Source organism: Bos taurus, chromosome 29 (assembly GCF_002263795.3).
Source record: "Bos taurus isolate L1 Dominette 01449 registration number 42190680 breed Hereford chromosome 29, ARS-UCD2.0, whole genome shotgun sequence".
NCBI lineage: Eukaryota > Metazoa > Chordata > Mammalia > Artiodactyla > Bovidae > Bos > Bos taurus.
Genome location: NC_037356.1, coordinates 8,949,299 through 8,972,539, shown reverse-complemented (window position 1 = coordinate 8,972,539; position 23,241 = coordinate 8,949,299). Strand labels below are relative to the sequence as shown.

The following is a 23,241-nucleotide window of genomic DNA, read 5'->3' as shown; positions in this document are numbered from 1 at the left end:
AGTGCGACCAAAAATAAAAAATAAAGAAAGGCTATTAGGAGAAATTCTGAAAGAGGTGGCGGAGGGTTGGACCCTGACTTCTTAGGAAAGATTTCTCTTTCAGGATGAGGAGTAATGACAGGAAAGAAAAATACTGCTATTTAATATAATTATTTATTAGTGTTATTGCCTTAAAATACAAATACAGCATAGAGCCACAGAACAACGATGGTGCTAACCATGACACAGTCTTGTAGAAAGGCCTCTCACTGTCCCTACTGGAAAACCCTGGCAAGAGTCCTGGCATAGGTTAAGTTTATAACAGAGAGAAAATTAGCTGCCACACCTATGCGGGAGACAGGAGCCAAGTTCTTCCCACTGAGTCTCATTGCTCTGTTGTTTTCCCTAGTAAGAAAAAAAAAAAGAAGCTTCAAGTTAAGTATCTGGGCATTCTGGGCAGTTGAACATTGATGAGACATCAAGATCATTAAACACTGGTGAGAAATTAAGACCAGAGACTGACTTTTTATAGGGAAAAAAATCTCTGAAGCAGTTTTGTGGCTGAACATTAATGAGAAGCAGATAACCCGAGGTTTGCAGATAAGACCCTTAGGAAGCTTTTCTCACTGCTGCCACTGTTGACCTGTTCACCATCTGGCCCACCCTTCTGACTCAACCTAGCCAACATTCATTCATTCATTCATTCAGCTAGCAGGTGCTGTTTGACATGCACAGTTCTAGGTACAGGTGAGAGATGGCAAAACCCATCTCACCTTCCAGCAGCGAAAATTAGCACAGATGATACAAGCCAAAGTGATGCGTCATTCATTTAAAGTTACAAAATAAAGGGATGTCATTCGTTTGACAAAAATTTAAGTACCCACTTCATGCAAGGTAATGTGCTGGGCATGGGGATGTAGCCATGCAAAACAGAAGTTCCCAGTTCCTCAGGGAAGATAAATGTTCAACCAAACAAAAAACTACCACATAGTTGCCTCACGATGAGAAGTACCACAGAGCAGCTGTAGAGGATGCTATGAAAGCATGGAAGGAACTGGGAGCCCTGATGTGGCTTCCTCTGCAGGGAGGGAGCGCCTTCCCTACGGAAACAACCTTTGAGACATGATATGAAAGACAAAGAGTTAATTAGGCCAAGTGCCAGGACAGATTTGAGCAGAGAAACATCCTAAGAAACAGCATGTTCAAGGCTCGGAAAGAGGGGGGCAGGACCTGGATGGGACAGCACGTGGGCGACTTTGCTAAGGACTGAGGTTTTCGGCCCCAGGGCAACGGGAAACAACAGATAAGTGTTAAACAGAAGAGAAAGGATTTGCTGTGTGTGCAGGGAAGATCACTGTGGCTGTAGCGAGGAGAACTGGGGGGTATCGCTGCCATGACGGACGACTGTGTCATGGAGATGGGACATGCAGTGATCTGGGTGTGCAGGAGGAGCTGGAAGGAAAGGAACACATCTCAAATTGTACTTTATACATGCTGAGTCTGATACCCTCTGAAATACCCATCTGCAGACATCAGGCAGACAGCTGGATATCTGAAGTCCGGGTCTCAAAGAGAGGGCTGGAGAATGAATCTGAACATTGGTAGAAATCCGTGGTAACTGAAGCCACAGCAAGGTCTATTCCTCTACAGAGAGTGGTCAAAGTGAGGAAGGTCTGAGCTTTGAGAAACGCCAGCATTTGACGGCTGGATAAAGGAGGATGAACCGGGGGAGCAGGCTGAGAACAAACAACTGGAAGGTGGAAGGGGAAGCAGATGGGTTGTCACTAGATGGCCCAAGAGGACAAGGCTTCAGGAAGGCAGGAGTGGTCAAGGCAGCTGAGTGTCTCTGAAAGATAACGAGGACTGAAAACCCTGCTGGATTCAGCCAATAGAGGTTCCCTGTAAGCTGGTGAAGATCGGCCGCAGTTGGGATTCTGTGGTTTGAAGGGAGAGTAGGAAGGGAGGGAAGGGAATCAGCACAGAGACACAATTCTTCCAAGACCTCTGGCTGCAAAGGGGATTTTAGAGTGGAGAGACCATGAACATATTTAGATGCTATTGGGGTGGATTCCTCAAAGACGGAGAGAATGGGTGCCAGAGCCGATCGGCACGGGTGGGGGACCGCCTGTAGGCAGAGGGGCCCCCGCAGCATCTGTGCACATGTGCTAGGTCGCTTCAGTTGCATCTGACTCTTTGCAACCCCAGGGCCTGAAGCCCGCCAGGTTCCTCTGTCCATGGGACTTCCGAGGCAAGAACACTGGAATGGGTTGCCATTCTTTTCTCCAGGGGATCTTCCTGACCCAGGGATCAAAGTGGCGTCTCCTGCATCACCTGGCGTTGGCAGGTGGATTCTTTACCACTGAGCCACCGGGGAAGCCCAGCAGTGAAAAGACATAGAGGCAAAAGATGAGGGTACTGTCGGGATGAGCAGGAATGATGACCCTGGGCTGGAAGCTGGACTGGACTAGGTCACCGGGCAGGAGAGGTAGAGGGCAGAGGAGGCTGGAGACTGGTGAGTTCAGAGGGCAAGGCTGAGCAAGCAGCATCTCTGGTCAGAGAATGTTGTTAGGCTCACTGACTTCTGTGATTTCAATGATTCACACAGACAAATTCCACACTATGCCAAGGTCTGGGGTGTGACTGCAGTAGTAGCTGAGCTGGATTGCAAAAGGAGAGTATTCCAGTTGGAGGAGGTCTGGGTGCTGGGGGAATCAGCCCTTTGATTCTGAAGTCATCCAAGGGTGGAGAAAGTCTATAAGCTGGTGCCAAAGTCCTCAATGAATGAAAGATGGTAAATGACAATGACAAAAAGGAGGAAAGGTCAGTCTCTCTAAATAGCACAACTCTTAGAAAAGGCACCAAGAAATGGGTTTTGTTGCTGTGGAAACTATTTGTTTAAATAAGAGGATGGGAGAGTTCTAACAGTGACCCTGGGAAATAAAAGTCTCCCTACCTTTGGCCTGACTTGGAAGCTTGAGGAGTCCGAAAGGAGCATGAGAAGGATTTGGGAGAAGCAGTCAGCTCAGGCTGGCGGTAGGTCTGTTACTAGATGGAGCTGGAGAGAATGGGCTGGAGGGGATTGAAGATATAAGCGAAGTTCATTATTCCTGAAATCCGAGCTGAAGTGTATGGGATGGAGAATGGGAGGCTGGACTGGGGGCAAGGATGTAGGCACGACAGTCTGACAGAGAAACAAATGCAAGTAAAGAGGAGCTGGGAGTGTAGGGGGCGTCCCTGTGGCTCAGACAGAGGCGAGTCCACCTGCAATACAGGAGACAGAGGTTCGATCCCAGGGTTGGGAAGATCCCCTGGAGAAGGAAATGGGAATCCTGTCCAGTATTCCCGCCTGGAGAACTCCATGGACAAAGGAGCCTGTGGGCTATAGTAAGGAGAAGGGGGTTAACTGCCTGGGGTTACAAAGGGAGCAGACAGGTGCGCTTTGCAAAGGTCACATCTAGTTGAGATCAAGCAGAATTTCTGCTGATGGGCAAAGGAGGGGGGAGGGCCCCAGGGAGAAGAATCAGCATTTACAAAGAGGCAGAGGCCCGGGAGGCAGCCAGTGCAGCTCTCTTCAGTGGGACTGTGGGGAGGAGTGGAGGTGGAGATCGGCCCAGAGGCCTGGGCAGGTACGAGGCAGGCGGATCCCGGTCACAGAGGGCTCTGGGGTCCAGCTACGGGCCCTGTGGCTTAGGGAGCTCCTGGAGGCTTTTCAGTGGGGCCAAGCTATGATCTCAGCTCATCTCTGAAGACCCACCTGGCGGTGGGTCTTTGCTCCCCTCATCACCCACTCCATGCTTTGGCTCACATGGTCCACAGAGAGCCCAGCTCCCATCCTCTGACTAAATCCTACTCATCCCTGAGACCTAACTCAAGTCTTAACCCTGGAATAAAGCCCTTCGTGACTACTCCAGCCCAGACCTTCCTTCTTTTCCATAGATGTTTTCATTCTTATGGCCAAAATCCTACCCCAAAGGAAAGGCAGTGGGAAAGGTCTTTGTGTCAGTGAGCATCGGCCTCACCAGCTAGAGGAGATAAAATTATAACGATGAGAGGGTAACCTGTCTGTCTCTTCTACAAAGAAGGCAGAACAAGACTTGTTCCCAGAGCATTGGAAAAAAGGACTCCTTCTCTTTTCTATTTTCCTATCAAAAGAAAAGAAAAGAAAAATGCCTTAAGGTTCAACTACAGACAAGGGATCAGTTTGAAAGCTCCGTAGTGGGTGGAGGGCCCCTTCCTCTACTAACTAATGGGCTCAATTCATTTCTGGGGAAAGAAAGCCTGAGTTTCCCTAAGGTTTACTCATGAGTGACCAGGTCATTCAAAGATCTCAGGGCACAATGGCTTTCCGAACTCCCCAGTAGCCTGGGACAAAAGAACCAGGGTGCACGCGCTGGCCCTGCCCATTGTGCAGCAGCAGCAGCTGTGGGGTTTCCCGGCCCTGCAAACCCCTCCCCGTTCCCCCTTCACCGCCCAGCGCCTGCTCGGGGCTCTCAGCACTGCTGGGGGTGATGGCTGAGCTTGGAGGCCTGGGGGTGGGGGTGGAGGCTCTTAACAGAAAAGCTTCCTCTTTTATTCCTTTAGCGGCAGCAGGGTAGGGAACAATCTCAGCGGCTAGGGAATTCAGGCAACTTATTTTGGGCACTGACTGGAAAGCCAACTGCCCTCTCCTTTCTTGGTAACCTTGCTGTCCCCTGTACCGCCCCGGAGCTCTAAAGATAACTGCCAAGTTGCTGCAAGCGTTTGTTTACAAGTCTGTCTCCCCATTTAGACATCTAGGCGTCCTTCCGGCAGGTCCTACTTCTCTTTATGTTAGTTCTTGACTTGCAGTTGGAGCTAAAAAAATGTTTGAAGAGAGAGAGAGAGGGAAGGAGAGAGAACAGAAGGAAACGAATGGATGGATGGATGGATAAGTGAATAAATAACAGACTCTGTCTCTGAGGCTGGACGACTAGCTTAGGAGATGCCAATCTGGACTCTGAAGACCCTAGTGGGTCCTCACAGGTTGCACAGGCTGTCAAGTGGGGAGTGTCATGAGAATAGATGTCCGTCTTGCTACTCCTGTGCAGTTTAACTCTGCTTTTATGATATTCATTGAACTTCCTTATGTGAGATTTTGTGTGAATAAAAGGTTCTGTGGCTAAGAAAGTCCCTTGAAAGGAATATTGGGCTAGATTTTTCCCCCTTAGATTTCCTCCCACTTTGCTATTTTCCATGATAGGCAAGTATTTGTATTCTCCCTTGGAGGGCTTCCCTGGTGGCTCAGCTGGTAAAGAATCTGCCTGCAGTGTGGGAGACCTGGGTTTGATCCCTGGGTTGGGAAGATCCTCTGGAGAAGTGAACAGCTACCCACTCCAGTATTCTGGCCTGGAGAATGCTATGGACTGTATAGTCCATGGGGTCACAAAGAGTTGGACACGACTGAGTGACTGTCACTTTCACTTGGACTGGGCTTCCCAGGTGGCGCAGTGGTAAAGAGCACGCCTGCCAACGCAGGAGTCGCAAGAGATGCGGGTTCGATACCTGGGTTGGAAGAGCCCCTGAAGGAGGAAATGGCAACCCACTTCAGGATTCTTGCCTGGAAAATTCCATGGACAGAGAAGCCTGGTGGGCTACAGTCCATTGGGTTGCAAAGAGTCAGATCAAACTGAGCACATACACACACACACACACACACACACACACACACACACACACACACACACAGCTTTGGACCACTGGTAGAACATTCTCCTGTTCTCCAAGAACATCTTATTCTTGGAAAGCAGGAAGACAGACGTGAGTGAGGGCACCGCTTGCCAGGTACTCTCAGCATGCTCTTTCTGGGCCAGAGCTCCAACAATTAAGCGGCTGCTCCCCGGTCTCCTCCACCCCGGGTCTCCTTACATGTGTGCTGTCCCACATCGCAGTGATGGGGTTCTTGAGGCAAGTGGTGTTTGCAGCTCTGCCTCCAGGTCCATTTTTTCACACCTGATTTTAATGTAACTTACGTTGCGCTTGATTGCACTTCTGCTGACAGTCCCAAACGCGGAGGGGACTAGGCCCCAGAGGATGGACGTGCTACTGCAGACGGGATGGCCACGAACACTGTCACAGAAGAGCTTGTCACTCAAGTTTGAAAAGGACATCATCAGAGAACCGGACAAGCCCACAGCCTGGCCCATTGTAAGGTTTAGAGAGACCCCCACAACTTCATCTCCTAACTAACTGTGTGGCTCAGATGCTCAGTCGTGTCTAACTCTTTATGACCCCATAGACTGTAGCCCACCAGGCTCCTCTGTCCAAGTGATTCACCCAGCAAGAATACTGGAATGGGTTGCCATTTCCTTTGCCAAGGAATCTTCCCACTCCTGGGATCAAACCCACGCCTCCTGCATTGGCAAGGGGGTTCTTTACCACTAATGCCACCTGGGAACTCACTCACTATGGAGGGTCTATGTGTGGCACTATGGAGACCCAGGGGTGAATGGGAGAAAGTCCTTTTGTTAAGGAGCTCCCATCCTAGCGATGGAGACAGTGTTAAGGAAATGAAGCAATTCAAGAAGTTAAGCACAGACTCAGTATCAAGCCCTGAAGGATTTCAGAACAGAGAGAGAACAGTCCTCCTTGAGGGCTGGGGGAGGAGTGGAAAAGACGTCCCTGAAAAGCAACATTTGAATGAGACCTTGACTTTTTTTTTTTTTCCTGAGTAGACCATTTTTAGTCTTTATTGAATTTGTTATGATACTGCTTTTGTTTTATATTTTGGTTTTCTGACCAAGAGGCATGTGGGATTTTCGTTCCCCAACCAGGGATTGAACTCCTTTGCATTGCAAGGTGAAGTCTTAACCACTGGGTCACCAGGGACATCCTTAGACTTTGACTTTGGACAGTTCTTCAAGTCTGGAGGCAAGAGATGGAAGCAGGGGAGACATGCGACACCAAGCTTATAGGATGAGATGGGGGGTGGGGCTATATTGGGGGGTGGGGCTGGACCATGTTGAGGGGTAGGGCTGAGGGCAGGGGGTTTTCATCAGGCAGTCAGGCTGGTGAAATGGGCTTTGCAAGCTTTGCTCATTGTATCACCCTGCGAGTGGTGGGGAGACACTGATGGTTTACAAGCACGGTCTCATATGTTACACAAAGGAAGGCTGATATCCTGCAGGCGATGGGGAAAGAAAGCCCTCAAGTACTGACCCAGTCTTCACAGTGAGGAGTGCTCTGGCAGCTGAGTGGAGGGCTGGGGAGGTACAGAGGCTCAGTACTCGAAGCAGGGACGGGCCGTGGTCATGGTCCACATGAAGAAGGGAGATGCTCTATGCAGAGCAGAGCAGAAGAAACCAAGTGGAAGAGAAAGGGGAGCTTCAGTGTACATTTCAGAGGGAGAGGAAGCAAGACGTGAGCCTCCCAGAGCATGGCACCACTGGGGGAAAGGAAAGGACGGGCAGGCCTGGGGGGCCGGGGCCAGCCCTCAGGCCTGTGGCTTAGCACCACGTGGGCATCCTGGAGGCTGGGGTCCTCACAGTCGCTGTGGTGCTGCTCTGTTCCTGGGGTCTGATGACCACTGCATCACTGGAGGAGTTGCTGACACCCGTCAGCCCTTGTGGTTCAGAAAGCCCTAAGTGACTGCTCAGCTCTGATTGTTCTATCTGGTTTTCTGTAGACCCACCCTGTGAGGTTGCATTCCCCCCCCCATTCGTGTGTTAAAGTTCTAAACCAAGGTACCTCAGAATATGACTATTTGGTGCTAGGGCTTTTAAAGGGGTAACTGAGTTAAAATGGGGCTTTGGTGTACCTAAATCCACTCTGACTGTCCTTTAAGAAGAGGAAATGAGGACAGAGAGTCAGAAAAGGGACCATATGAAGGCACAAGGAGAAGATGCCTCCTGCAAGCCACGGAGAGGGACCTTAGGAGAAATCAAACCTGCCGGCACCTTGATCCTGAACTTCTAGTCTTCAAAACCGTGAGAAAACAAATTTCTGTTGCTTAAGCCATCTGGTCTCTGGAATTCTGTTACAGCAGCTCAGCAAACGAATGCACCTCCTGTGAACAAAGTCTTACCCGGGGCCAAACCCACCTGAACCCACCTAGGCAGGCTAAGCAAAGGCCGGGAACTGGGGCCATGTTCCCTGTTTTGATTTCTCCAGCCAGTCTAGCTTCTCCACTGGTCTATTCCTTTACTATCATCACGGGTAGCATGACAATGATGGGCAGATGAGTCCATGGAACTTGCTCATCTGAACAAGAATGGCACTGTTATTACCCACGGGGGGCTGCTGCTGTTTTTTCTAAAGAGCCAGTCAATGGGTTCACAAGGCTCACAATAACCCAGCTCTCGGCGCCTGCTCAGAGCTGGTTTCTTAGGCCTTGGGAGGGAGAGAATATTCCCCTTATGCCAAAATGCCCATTGAGCTCTGTTGATCAGATACCACTTGGAAGAACAATGGAATCTATCTGCAAGAGGTAAAGGCTATCAGAGGGGTCAAGCAGCACTTCCCAGCTGACTTCATCACCACATCCGAGGCAAGAGAAGTGGGAGACCTATGGCCTTTATAGGCAAACACAGGGCATTTCACTGTGACTGATGGGGTCACCCGGCTTCGCTAGACAATTGCTGGATGTGGCCAGGTCAGCCCCCATATCTGAGATAAGCCATGGGTCTAAGTGTTGCTACTAAAGCCAGTAACAAAGGAACATTTTATCCAACTCCTTTCTAGACTTGGAGATGCCAGTTTTTCTTCATTTCTGGCTAGCAATCACAGAAAAGGTTAAAATATTGCTGTCTGGAATATCCCAGGAAACCCCCCAATTCAGCAAGACCTGAAGAATATAGTTGCTAGTCACTCCTCTGGAAAGGAGTCCAGGAGGGGAGAGAGTACAGAACTTAGAAGGCAAAGACACTGCATTTGAATCCTGGTCCCTTCAGTTTACTAAGTCTGTGACCTTGGGCAGTCTCTACTCTTCCATGGGTCTCGGCTTCTTCATCTATCAGTTCAGTTCAGTCGCACAGTCGTGTTCGACTCTTTGTGACCCCATGGACTGCAGCACTCCAGGCCTCTCTGTCCACCACCAACTCCCGGAGCTTGCTCAAACTCAAGTCCATCTGAGTCGGTGATGCCATCCAATCATCTCAACCTCTGTGGTCCCTTTCTCCTCCTGCCTTCAATCTTCCCCAGCATCAGGGTCTTTTCTAGTGAGTCAGTTCTTCCCATCAGGTGGCCAAAGTATTGGAGTTTCAGCTTCAGCATCAGTCCGTCCAATGAATATTCAGGACTGATTTCCTTTAGGATTGACTGGTTGGATCTCCTTGCAGTCCAAGGGACTCTCAAGAGTCTTCTCCAACACCACAGTTCAAAAGCATCAATTCTTTGGCGCTCAGCTTTCTTCACAGTCCAACTCTCACATCCATACATGACTACCAGAAAACCATAGCCTTGGCTAGACAGACCTTGTTTGACAAAGTAATGTCTCTGCTTTTGAATATGCTGTCTAGGTTGGTCATAACTTTCCTTCCAAAGAGTAAGCGTCTTTTAATTTCATGGCTGCAATCACCATCTGCAGTGATTTTGGAGCCCAAGAAAAGAAAGTGTGTTACTGTTTTCATTGTTTCCCCATCTATTTCCCATGAAGTGATGGGACTGGATGCCATGATCTTGGTTTTCTGAATGTTGAGTTTAAGCCAGCTTTTGCACTCTCCTCTTTCACTTTCATCAAGAGACTCTTCAGTTCCTCTTCACTTTCTGCCATAAGAGTGGTGTCCTCTGCATATCTTGGGTTACTGATATTTCTCCTGGCAGTCTTGATTCCAGCTTGTGCTTCACCTATAACCCTGGTGTAATACAGGCCCCTCCACACCATGTTATTATGAGTACTCAGTGTGACCATGTATGAAAAGAGAACAAAGAAACTTCATGGAGACGTGACGGTGGGCCAGGCTCACAGCCAGGAAAAGGACTCATTTCTGTACCCGAGAGTACAGGTCACTGTTATTCTGACAAGTTAATGTGGCAGGTCAGCAACTCCTCAACCTTTCTTTACTCACACAGTCAAAGTCACCCAGCACTTGAATTGCCAAATATACAAAACAGACAGGGTACCACCCCCACCTCCAGGAACTGATGATGCCATTCCTGACCTGCCGGGAATCTCAACACATGTCAGGAAGGATATTATAACAGCTCTAGACACCTTTTTCAAAAGGTACTGCTTTGCTACAACAGTTGTAAGAACAACAGCTATCATTTCATTTGTTAATTTTATGCTTCATTTTGTCATTATTTAGTCCCTAAGTCATGCCCAACTCTTTGTGACCCTATGGACTGTAGACTCCCAGGCTCCTCTGTCCATGGGATTTCCCAGGCAAGAATACTGGAGTGGGGTGCCTCCAGAACTATAATCTCCTTCTGCAGGGGTTATTCCAGATCCAGGGATAGAAACTGTATCTCCTACATTGCAGGTAGATTCTTTACCGCTGAGCCACCAGGAGAAGTCCCAGTTTTATGCTCAGTATTTTGTTAAATGATCTGTTTACATATATCACATGAGACATAAAGTCTTTGGAATGTCAACACACGACCAGCAAGTTGCAGAGCCTGGTCACAAGCCTGATCTCCATCTGACTCTAACTTCAATAGAAATTTAGTAACATATCTTTTACCTAGGCTTAAAAGTGATATATGCTCATTACAGTGGTACAGTGGTAAAGAATCTGCCTGCCAATGTGGGAGACCCCAGACTTGATCCCTGGGTGGGGAAGATCTCTGGAATAGGAAATGGCAACCCGTTCCAGTATTCTTGCCTGGAAAATTCCATTGGCAGAGAAGCCTGGGGGCTACAGTCCATTGGGTCACAAAGAATCAGATACAACTAAGCACACACACACACTGAAAAGTTAAGAAAAATTAAATCAAAATCACAGCTAATCTCATCACTCAGAGATAATCACTGTATCATTTTGTTCTATTTCTTCCTGTATTTTCTCTGTGCTTAAAAAAAAACTTAATTAAAATAAAGTTGAGATTTACTATATGTAAAATTTCATATACTTATGAATTTTTTCCACTTAAAATTATATGATAAACATTTTCCCACACACTAAAAAGTCAACCTAAAACATCACTTAAAATTGAAAATTTCAACTGATTATCTAATAATTTCCCTGTTTTGTATAACTATTTCTAAACTTTCACTATTATAAATTATGCTGTGCATATATTTTTATTTTGTATTTATATTTATTTTATAAATTTATGCACACATAAAAGACTTTGTCTTCATTTCTGACTATTTTTTTAGGTTGACTTACTAGACTTAAGAGATCGACGAGTCTTTCACTCATTAATTCAATAAATATTTAGTGAGCATCCCCTAAGTGCTGGACAATATTCAAAACTGGTGATGTAGTAACAAGCAAAAAAACTGAAGACAGACAAAAATACTTACCTTCTTGAATCTTACATTCTAGAGAGGTCTAAATAATTTTAATTCTCCTTAGTTATTGTCAAATCACTTTCAGAAAGGTTGGCGCAACTTACAACTCCACTAGCAGTACCTGAGTAGCCATCTCAGTTCACCAGCACAGAGTATTACGGTTTTAAAGTTTCTCGACAGTTTCATAACAATTCACGGCAATGTTGCATTCCTTACAGACCTTTCCCCTACCCTCTCTGCCTCATTTATTCACCACCTTACAAGACACAAGCAAACTGAAGAGATATTTAAATTCCCATCCAAATGTAAGTTTCAAAGTCGTTTTTTTTCCCTCCAATGGGAAAACAATCCCAGCCCCCAGCCACAGATGGCAACAGTGGAATTGCCTCCTCTACTTTGCAAGGTAGCCAGAAATAATGATGACAAATCCATGTCCTGTTAGGGCTTCTGTGTCTGGGAGACAAGCCAGCAGTGAGTTTCTCCAGCCAAAGATCAGGCTTCCTTGGAGGATCAGCCAGAACAAGGCAGGTGGGAACTCTGCAGGGCGGAGGTTGAGGTCAGGATCAAATGAAATTCTGTCACCAAAGCAGTTGGTAAGTTACAAAGTGCTGAGCAGTAGAGGGAAGTTTTATCCTTTTTGATGGAGGCTTTCAGGGGATGTTTAAGTCTTTTGTAGGGCCTTATACCATGTATGGAAAATATACAAAAATAAGTAAAGAAAAGATCAATAAAGAAATAAAGTAAAAATACTACATATATAATATTTTTGGAGTGTTAATCATGTATTAGAAATTTTCAGAATTCTCTTTTTATGATAAATCCATAGACAGTGCTTACTCTGTATCAGGCACTGTTTTAAGCACTTTTGACTCATGTGATCATCATAATCAGCTTACGATGTAGATATCATCATCTCCATTTGACAGATGAAGAAACTGAGGCATAGAGAGATTAAGCACTTGTAAAGCAAGGATCAGATCCCATTTGTTCTGCCTTTACTTTTTTTTTATCTCATTTAATATTGGTATATAGCCAATTAGCAATGTTTTGATGGTTTCAGGTGCACAGCAGAGGGACTGAGCCACACAAGTAGATATATCCTTTCTCCCCCAAACTTCCCTCCCATTCAAGCTGCCGCGTAACACTGAGCAGAGTTCTCTGTCCGATATACAGCAGGACCTTGTTGGCTACCCATTTAAACATAACAGTGTGTACATGTCCATCCCAAACTCCCTAACCACCCCTTATAAGAAGGAAGCTTCTGAACAAATCAGGTAAGTAATCAACCTGATTCAAAAGTTCAGGTCAAGAGGGGTTTACTGAATGCCTCCCATGAACCAGGCACTGTGCTCGAGGTCACAAAGCTCACGAGTGGGAGGGCTGGGAGCTTGGATCTGGCTCAAAGTCTGTCTGACTCCAGGTCCTCACTACTGCTCCATCTTGCTTAAGAGAAAATGTTTTCTTATTTGGGCTGAGGTCCGAGAGGCAAGGCTGGCACAGGGCACGGTGCTCTGGGAACAAAATGCCACAGCTACAGAAACAGAGGCTCAGCTGTGCCGGGCTTTGGGAGGCAGTCCTGTTAGAAGAAGGCATATCTGGGTGAGCGTCTCTTCATACCTTTGAGGGTCCCAGACATTCTAATATGGTCCAGGTGGTTCAGAATTGATCTTTTCGGCTCAGATGCCTCCGTGCAATGAAAACAACAGTCTTTAGAATTCCAAGAAGTGTTCTTAAAATCCTGGATCTTGGCATTAGAAACTGTTGAACCTCCAGTTATTGAAAACTCTTTTATATTTCCCTCATGACAGCTCACTCTGAGCCTCAGATCATTTTGATAGCTCCCTTAATGGTTGCCTTCACATTTCAAAATCTATGAAATTACATATTTGAAGGGATTATTCATTTTTTTTCCTATGGAAAGCATACACACCCCATAATGCTTTAATAATAATAACCAGATGGATTGAGGGGTCTTTGACAAGGGGTTTCTTTAGCTAATTTGAGAACATACTGAATTTCAGTCTCTTCTGACTGGTGCAAAATGAGCAGCATGTAAAGAGCCCTATAAATTTCCTTCTTGTGCAATTTTAATACTTTCATCACAGTCAGATGAAATACATTTAAAGCTAAGTCTCCCCTTTCTCCATTTTGAAAGTACAGGTTTCAGGCTTTACTCAGTAAAGCCCAGAAAAATATCTAACCCGAAGAACTGGCTACCCTCAGTAGTTCCCACTCAAAATTCACCCCATAATACCTCCAAATCATGCGTATGCTCCAAGCTCCTTCTTTCTCACTCTCAAAAAAGCCTGAGAGACTTTAAGAAGGTTATTATGTACCTACATGTAGAATTACAAGACACCAGGAGTGGAAGGGACCTCAAGGATCATCTGGTCTACCTCTTTTATCTTATAACTGAGGAAATTAAAGTTTCAGAAAGGTTCCAAGATGTGGCCAAGATCATGTACACAGGAAGTGGCAGAGTTTAGACTTGAAATTCCTTCTGAGTGCAACGTACATCCATGATATCACTTTTCCTCTGTCTTCTGCTTTCATTTTCTGAACTTTATCTCCTTTCTCTTTATGTTTTCTACTTCCCATGTCAGAACCAGGTCTTGGACGATGATGGAACGGGTCAAACCATCTCTAGTGGTTGTGAAGTGGCATCTCGTTGTGACTTTGATATTCATATCTTCAGTGATTCATGACGTTGATCTTTTCCTGTGCTATCGGCCATTTGTACATCTTCTTTGGAGAAACGTCTACTCAACTACTTTGCCCATTTTTTTGGTTTATGGGGTTTTTTTGTGTGTCTTTTTGTTGTTGAGTTGTAAGAGTTTTTTATATATTCTGAACACTAAATCGTTATCAGATATATGACTCGTAGACATTTTCTCCCATTCTGTAGCTTATCTTCTTATCTTAAAGCTTGGTGTTTAAGTCTGTAGCTTATTCAAAGAGACTTCTTAAGATATTAAAAAGTTTGTTTTCATATTCCTAAGTATCTTATTTCATACCCTTGAAACTATAAATATTTGCTATGGGAAACTACATTTGTTAAAATTTGTTATTGAAATTCATTATTAAACTTTTTAGTGTGTAGAAGAAAAAAATCAACAAGTATTTATTAAGCATCTACTATGTCTCTTGTCCTCAGTGTATTTTGATTTAAAAATGTGAAGCAGAAGACTTTTACTTCTGACACAGTTCCACCACACGTCATCCAGTGCCATGCACAGAGAAAGTGCTGGAATTAGTGCCCAGAGAAGCTGGGTCACCTCTGCCCCTGGGTTCTCCTTACCTGCAGGATGGGAGTGAAAATATCCTCTTTGCCTCCCGCTAAAGGCGTTGTGAGGCTCAGAAGAGAAGAATGAGAACCAGAGACTTCAGTGGCATGCCCTGGCCCCCTCCCAGCGCATACACACAAACTCACATCATAACAGCATAATGTCATAACAGCACGTCGTAACAGTCATAAGAGTAGAGCTGTTATCCATGTGCTGCTGGGGTCCTCGCAGCACTGCTGGAGTGGGTTTCCCAAAACACACATCTAACTGCTGTTTGCTCCTCTAAAACCCTATGGGGGCTCCCTCTCTTCTAAGAAAGACTTGGTGGTCCGATTCTTTGGCCTCTCCTCGGGCTCTGATGGTCCTGAGCCCAGCCGTGCCAACCTGGCTTCTGTCTGCACCGCGCTCGGCCACCCTCAGAGCATCAGCAGGTGCTGTTCCACACGCGCTCAGTTCAAAGCCTGGCTATGCCTCTGGGTCACGGAACCCGACACCCGTACCCAGGTGTCGGTCCTGGGAAGCATCTTAGAAGCGTGACGGAGAGGAAATGACTCCACCACTTGGAGACTTTTGTTGGAAGCTCAGTTCTGCCACCAACAGCCTTGGGACCACCAACAGGCCAGCCTTCTGGGGCCTCAGCTTTCTCATCCATTCATTCAGGTGAGCTCAGCGTCCCTTTCAGTCTATGACCTGGCATTTCTTCTATGAGAAGTAGTTTTTGAGCTTTACTGAGATGTAATTGACAAACAAAACCATACTATAAAGTGTACAATATAATGTTTTGATATACATATGCATTGTGAAAGGATTCCCTGCTTTGAATTAATTAGCACATCTGTCACCTCAATGTTTACCCTTTGCTAAGTACGTGTGGTAACACAAGTTCTACTCTCTTAGTAAATTTCAACTATACAATACAGTCACCATGTTATACACTAGATCAGAGCCTTACAACGGAGAGCTTGTATTCTTTTACCAACCCTTCCGTACTTCCTCCATTCCCAGCCCCTGAAAACCACCATTCTACTCTTTGTTTCTATGTATTCAATTTTTTTTAAGATTCCACATATAAGTGATACTGTGCAGTGGTTGTATGAACAAGTATTTTCTGTTGCATTTTACTGGATCAGTGGTCACTAATAATAGTCATTATTCAGTGATATTTACTACTTAGGCTCTATTTAACTGCATTATTTTAAATCTTTGTAACAACCTTTTAAAATCAGATTTATAAAAATCATGGCTCTTTTACAGATAGAATGGATAAGTAACTCGACTGAATCAAACAGCCAGAAAAGGAGGTGCTAACTAGAGCTCACAGCCAGACAGTCTGACTCCAAAGCCCACAGTGTTTTCACTTCAGGTCCCTTCCTCCAAGTCTCCTGCAACAATGGTATCTTCCCCAAGTTTGCCTCCCACAACTACCCAGAAACATTTGATTACTTCTCCATTCTACCAGTTTTCTAAGGGCTTCTAAGCCCACAGCTTTTCTCCCTCTCAGAGAAAGAGCTGGGAGTCTACTCCATGTACCAGAGAGATCTGCTCCCCAAAGCTACCTGAGCTCACGTGAGAAGAGCAGTAACAGTAATATGTGGCCCTCACATAGCAAAGATCTGCTTACCCCTGCTGTCTGTTACCTCCCGAGACTCCTACTGCACTTCTGTAAGTCACGTGGGGACTGCTTTTATAGACGACGTGACTGAGGCTCAGAGAACTCTCCTGCTCGTGGTCACATCGCTGGCTCCAAGTTTACACCCTTTCGATCCTGGGCTGAGCTGAAGTTTGGGGAAACATCTCAGGGACATGCTTTCCTATGGTTCTCTTTGTGAACAGAAAAGGGGAGGGGGTGTTTCTAGTCACCAACAGCCACACAGCTAAATGCCACTCATATGGAACCCTGGCCTTGACCCTAGAGAATCCATCAGCGGCTGGTCTTTGCTGAAGCTATTTTCAGGGCCCCTCCAGTGCTTTCACATTCTGCTTCCAGACTTCCCCTATGCTGGGCTCCAGGAGCCTGACAGGCCCCCCAGATATCCCTGCCGACCTCATGGACTGATGCTCACCAGATGCTTCCCAGCCCTCACATTCTCACATGGGGATGATGGGAAAACCCACCTTTACCCAATGGAAGCTGACAGTCCTTGGTGCTGTGACTCTTCCCACAAGGAAAAAGGAGAGAGGAGCAGTGGAGTGACTTTGGTTGGCTGACTGACTTTGAGCTGGAGGTCACTCGTCTGGCTTTGGATTATCTGGTGTTTACCATTCCTGTTTTAATCACCCCTATTTCTTTTTCTAATCCATGCCTCACCAGCAGAAAGAACTGTAAACATGTGAGGCTGCTGTTTTCAGCAAATTCACTCCGTGATCAACGCCAAACCAGGCTCTGCCTGAAAACCAGTCTGGCGCTGACAACAAGAGACGGGGATAGGGTTACATTTCTTGTAAACCGGCAGCTTGATTTTCATCTTGGCGCATGGTGGATTTTGTTATTGTTGTTATTCTGGACTGAGGGATAGGCTTATTTTTCATAGCTGGGTTTACGGTTTAGTGTAGAATTGCTTCTTGAAACTGGCTGAATTTATACATGATTCAACTTATATTCCCAGTCATTAAGAATTTTAGCAATTCAGTCTCCTCTGAGTTATCTTTCTAAATTGCAATTATGACAGTGATCCTTCTTTGGGGGGAATATTCTGGTAAAACAATTACTTTTCAGACTTATTGATTGGGCTGATATTTACCAGATATTCCAGCAGAAATGTGAAATGGCTGTGAAATGTCTGGCCTCTGTTTTGATTCATTTAGCTAACTGCCATATAGGTCATTAAATATTTCAGATGTTAGCCCTACTTGTTAATCTCTACTTCTACCCTTACAGCATTAAGCCATTACAGAAAACACATAATGCTTTAAATAAACCAAGGTTTCCTATTTTCTCACACCTTTGAATGGAATCTTGCAGCTTCCTCTAACTCCTCTCCTTTTTCATTGCTCTCGGCTTAGGAAAGCCTCCCTAACCCCTTCCCCCAGCTCTCCTCCCGCCGTGCACACTGTCAGTCACTCCTTCTGATCCCATAGTACTTATAACACGAAGGAGTTAAGTGATGGAGTTTTTCCACTACAGGGAAAAGTATCTCCCCTGAGTCAGGTCAGTATCATCAGAAAGAAGCAAACTAGGCAAGTCAGTCCTTCCCTTAAAGATTTACAGAATCTTAGAGCTTGAAGGGAGCTAAGAGGGTCCTTCCCATCCCTTCCGTAGATGCTTTTTCAGCTTCCCATCAAGCACTTCCAGAAACAGAGAAGTCAATGTGTTCTGAACAGTTTTTCTTTACACTGAGCAAAAGTTGGTCTCATGATCAACTCTGCCCATATGCCCTTGGTCGGCCTTTTGGAGCTGCAGAACAAGTCTACTTCTCACTCTATCTGATATTTGAGAACAGCTTCATCTGCCTTCTGTCCTTCAGAAAGAGACGGAGGTCCCGGAATCATTTTTCTTTCTTGCTAGAGTGAAGATCACGCCATGACTGCCCCTTTAAGTCAAATGTACCTGTCAGGTTATTTCCCAAACACTTGGCACCAGGCTGTTGTTTGGTCAGGAACATAAATACACTGTATTCAGAAATGATTAGTTTAAGCATAAACAGTACACCCCTTAAATTCAAGATTACAAATGAAAAAGTTTTTAAATAACAGAAAGTATCTATAGAGAGAAACATTCTGCAATGAATCTAGTAGGTTAAAGCTCAGCTGCAGCTCATTATTTGTGAAATGTTATGCCTGTTTCTTGCGGAGGAACGAAGAGGCAGTCAAAAGATAGGGCTATGTGTCTCTGAGAGTCCTAACGCGCTGGCTTCACTTTGGAGAAAATTCCTAGGAGGGGCCACTGCGGGGAGCTGGAGACCACTCTGAAATGAAAAGTGAATTCTAGGAAAATTAAGTATGCATGTGATGGAAGCAACCTGGGCAGTGTCTGAATCTATTTTGGGAAATGATGCTGAATTTTTCTCTGAGAATCCATTCACAAGAATGATGTTTTCAAGTATGATTCAAATGCAGTTTTGCCCAGAGGCCGAGCAGCGGACTCAAATACCCACTAAGCTCCCTCTAGAGGTTTGAGTGTGCCGCTGCCCCCAGAGCTCCTGGGCTGGGAAGCCTGTCCCAGCACCCAGAAGAGGGGTCAAGAGATGCAAGGAGCTTCTGATTGTTTCTGGTATTTAGAGTCAAATTTGTGGGCTGAAACAAATTAGAAAGCAAAACAAAACCCCATTCTCTAAATAAAGCTTAGATAAAATACATTGTGAATATACATTCATAGAGAAGAGGTAGCAACTGGTAACATTCTAAAATTTCAAATTAGGTAATACGCTGATGGTTCACAGCGCAATGAAAAACGCAAAAATTTTTGATGACATCCTAGACGTGCTGATGTCTAAAATGGCATGTATTTTAGCACTTAGATTGTATTTATAGCTATTCGCATAGCATTAATCTTGTATTAAATATTGTAAGTAACGTTACTTACAATATTTAATACAAGATTAATGCTGCAAGGAGATCCAACCAGTCCATTCTGAAGGAGATCAGCCCTGGGATTTCTTTGGAAGGAATGATGCTAAAGCTGAAACTCCAGTACTTTGGCCACCTCATGCGAAGAGTTGACTCATTGGAAAAGACTCTGATGCTGGGAGGGATTGGGGGCAGGAGGAGAAGGGGACGACAGAGGATGAGATGGCTGGATGGCATCACTGACTCGATGGACATGAGTCTGAGTGAACTCCAGGAGATGTTGATGGACAGGGAGGCCTGGCGTGCTGCGATTCATGGGGTCACAAAGAGTCAGACACGACTGAGCTACTGAACTGAACTGAAACTAGAGGTGCTTTAAAAGTATATGGAAGGATTTGCAAATACTGCCGAGGGCATGGCAACCCACTCCAGTATTCTTGCCCGGAGAATCCCCATGGACAGAGGAGCCTGGCAGGCTACAGTCCATAGGGTTGCAGAGTCGGACACAACTGAGTGACTAAGCACAGCACAGCACATGCAAATACTACACCATTTTATAAAAGGTGCAGGATGCACCACAGGGTGCAGGATGGGGTCCTGGAACCAATTTCTCCCACAGCTCCCCACCTCCCCAGGGATATTGTGTACACCTTCACCTCACAGGACTGTTGTAAGAATTAAATAATCTACTAAGCATGTTTCTATCACATATTTAAAGTGCCTGGCACTGCGGAGGTTAATTCACTTCTTATCTGAGATAACTGGAGAAAAGCACTTAATCTGTGGTTCTTCTCTTGACAAAGTCCCATACACACAAACTGTATACTGCCCTATAAGTTTTTTTTTTTTAATGATATGCATCTTTTGGTTCATGGGTAATGTAATCAACATGATCATTATTAGAGAAACCAACCGTTGAGCACCTTTTCTGTGTCAGGCACTGTGCCAAATACTTTACCTGCGTTTTCAGTCCCCTTTTGGACAGATACTATTATTAGCACCAGTTACAAGGGGGCGGCAGAGGATAAGATGGTTGGATGGCATCCCCGACTCAATGGAAACGAGTTTGAGCAAACTCCGGGAGATAGTGAAGGCCAGGGAAGCCTGGGATGCTGCAGTCCATGGGGCTGGACAGGACGGAGCAACTGAACAAAAACAGATCAGGAACCGAGGACTTGAGGAAGTTAAATCCTTTGTACAAATTCATGCAGTTCATATATGATGCTGGAATTGGAACCCTCGGCTGTGCTTTTAAACACAATAAAATAATTCTTTGTCATTGGCGGAACCTGAACTCATCAAGATTAATGGCTTGGCATCCAGGTACCCCACAAGCAGTGGTGCCATTAATGAAGGGCTTGACTGAGAGAGCATATATACAAAACCATTACAAACATTCAGCGATAACCTCCCCTTCTGAAATGATCACCAGTCTGATTTCATGTGCCCTGTGTCTCCTAGAGCACAGAGGACATTTAATCTTTGCATTCTGCCTATAATGGGTGCTGAGCACATACTTGTTAAATGAATCAATGAATGACTGAATGCCACTGCCTGTCTTCTAAGAGCTTATAATCTGCTAGAAATGATAAGACTTGTGCATACACACACACACACACACAAGTATAATTATAATAGTAGCCAAAAGTGAGTTAAAATATGTGAAAGATATAAATCAGCAATTCTACACTATTCAATTATATGAGGTCAGAAAAAACTTGCCCAGGCACAAGGAGACATGCAGGAATGTTGATTGCAAAATTATGGCTAATAGTAGAGATTGGAAACAACTAAATTTTCATCAACAGAAGCATGGAGAAGTACATTTCACTTTACTGTTACAACAGAATGTTATATATAGAAATTGGAGAAGCAAACGGCAACCCACTCCAGTGTTCTTGCCTGGAGAATCCCAGGGGCAGGGAAGTCTGGTGGGCTGCCGTCTATGGTGTCGCACAGTCGGACACAACTGAAGCGATTCAGCAGCAGCAGTCTAAAAGTAAGTGTATTATATGGCTAATTCATGAAACACATTAAGTGAAAAAATAATAGCTAATTAGCTATTATTATTTTTTCACTTAATCTAATTTGCAGGTATTAACTCATTTAGTCCTCACGACAACCCTTTGAAGGTAGATACTCTCACCAAACTCACCTTAGAAATGAGGAAGTTGACGGATACCTACATTTGATATAATTGCTAAGACATTTAAACATATGCAAAAAGACTCATATAAGAATAAATCCGTATGCAATAAAAGCATTAAAGCATACACAGGAACCCCAAGATTATGACAGTGATTACACTAGGGATGGCAAAAGGGAAGGGACCCTGATGACGGAGGGGAATAGAGCAAGCATCAGATGTATTTATGTTTTATTTCTCAAGCTGGATGATGGTTGCAGATACTCTGTATTTTTTCTATGTCTGAACTGCTGCTGCTGCTGCTGCTAAGTCGCTTCAGTCGTGTCCGACTCTGTGCGACCCCAGAAACAGCAGCCCACCAGGCTCCCCCATCCCTGGGACTCTCCAGGCAAGAACACTGGAGTGGGTTGCTATTTCCTTCTCCAATGTATGAAAGTGAAAAGGGAAAGTGAAGTCGCTCAGTCGTGTCCAACTCTTAGCGACCCCATGGACTGCAGCCTACCAGGCTCCTCTGTCCATGGGATTTGCCAGCCAAGAGTACTGGAGTGGGTTGCCATTGCTTTCTCCTATGTCTGAACTATTTCATAATAAAGTGATCAGCAAAAAGAAATTAAATAGCTTGAAGCCTCAAAGGAAAGAAATGTGATTCCTGATACTGCCTGGAGAAGGGGACAGTTAAATGAGGCCTGGGCACACTACGCATAGCACTAGCAAACGAGGAAGTCAGAGTCTGTGCCAAGTGAGGGACACGAGCCCAGAGGTGGAGGTGCAGGAGAACTCAGGCTGCTGGAAAGACATTGCACTTCCCATCCCAAGGCCCCTGGGGCACCAGCCTGAGGGGCTCAGGCATCGGACTTTCTGGTTCCAATATCTGCTTGGTCTTTTTTTCTGTGGCTGTAGAAACAGGGGACTGGGTGGTCCCAGCCTCTTCGCCAGGGTGACCCAGGTGGCTGAGAATGCTTGAATTTGCTGGCATTCTGACACTCTCTCCTGGACTGCGGGGAGCGGGGGGGGGGAGGCGGTGGGCGGCGGCGGGCGGCATGCCTGCCTGCTGCTCAAAGGCAGACCGGCTGGATGTGGAAGTCTGTTCAGAAGCATGAGTAATGACCGATAGAGAGTCTCCTTTGGTTTCGGGAGGAATGATGAGGACTCGCTGCAACTGGAAACCCCGGCTAGCAACAAGGGAAAAGGGTTTTGCTGAACAAAACTGAGCCCACTGTTGGCCAGATCCAGGGCACCTGGAAGGCTTCAGACACTCAAGTTTTCAGACAGCCGTGGTACTGGGTCTGTGTATATGTGTGCTAAGTCACTTCAGTCGTGTCCAACTGTTTGTGACGCTGTGGACGGTAGTCCACCAGGATTCTCTGTCCATGGGATTCTCCAGGCAAGAACACTGGAGTGGGTTGCCATGCCCTTCTCCAGAAGGATCTTCCTGACCCAGGGATCAAATCCACATCTCCTGCGCCTCTGGCGTTGCAGGCGGATTCTTCCCCGCTGAGCCTCGGGGAAGCCCAGCACTGGGTCTCTACCACCCCAAGCCCCAAACAGACTGGCCACACAGTCTTGACTCTGGGCCTCGGTCTCTTTCACACTCTCCTGCCTGTGCCTATGGGGACTGGCCACACTGCTGACCTGTTCTCACCAGCTCTTTAACTGTTTCTGGTCTGGATCAGAAAATCTGGGATGGCATAACTTAGAGCCTCATCCCTATTTTGCCAGAGCTTCTGGGTGCAATAGCTGGTTTCCCAAGCGCACACTCAAAAAGCAATTTACAGCAACATGGACGGACCTAGAGATTGTCATACTGAGTGAAGTTAAGTCAGACAGAGAAGGAAAACCATCATACGACATCCTTTATACGTGGAATCTAAAAAGAAAAGACACAAATGAACTTATTTACAAAACAGAACGCGACAGAC

At 45.7% G+C, this 23,241-nt stretch overlaps 1 protein-coding gene across 2 annotated transcripts in view; it reads right to left on the bottom strand.

Moving 5' to 3' along the window:
- ME3 (malic enzyme 3) overlaps window positions 1-23,241 on the bottom strand; it is a 220,849-nt gene that overhangs the window by 139,781 nt on the left and 57,827 nt on the right. Inside the window, exon 1 of one of the 2 annotated variants that reach the window (XM_024987172.2) lies at window positions 16,292-16,440. The gene's annotated coding sequence lies outside the window, so the exon portion shown is untranslated. 2 annotated transcript variants of the gene reach the window in all.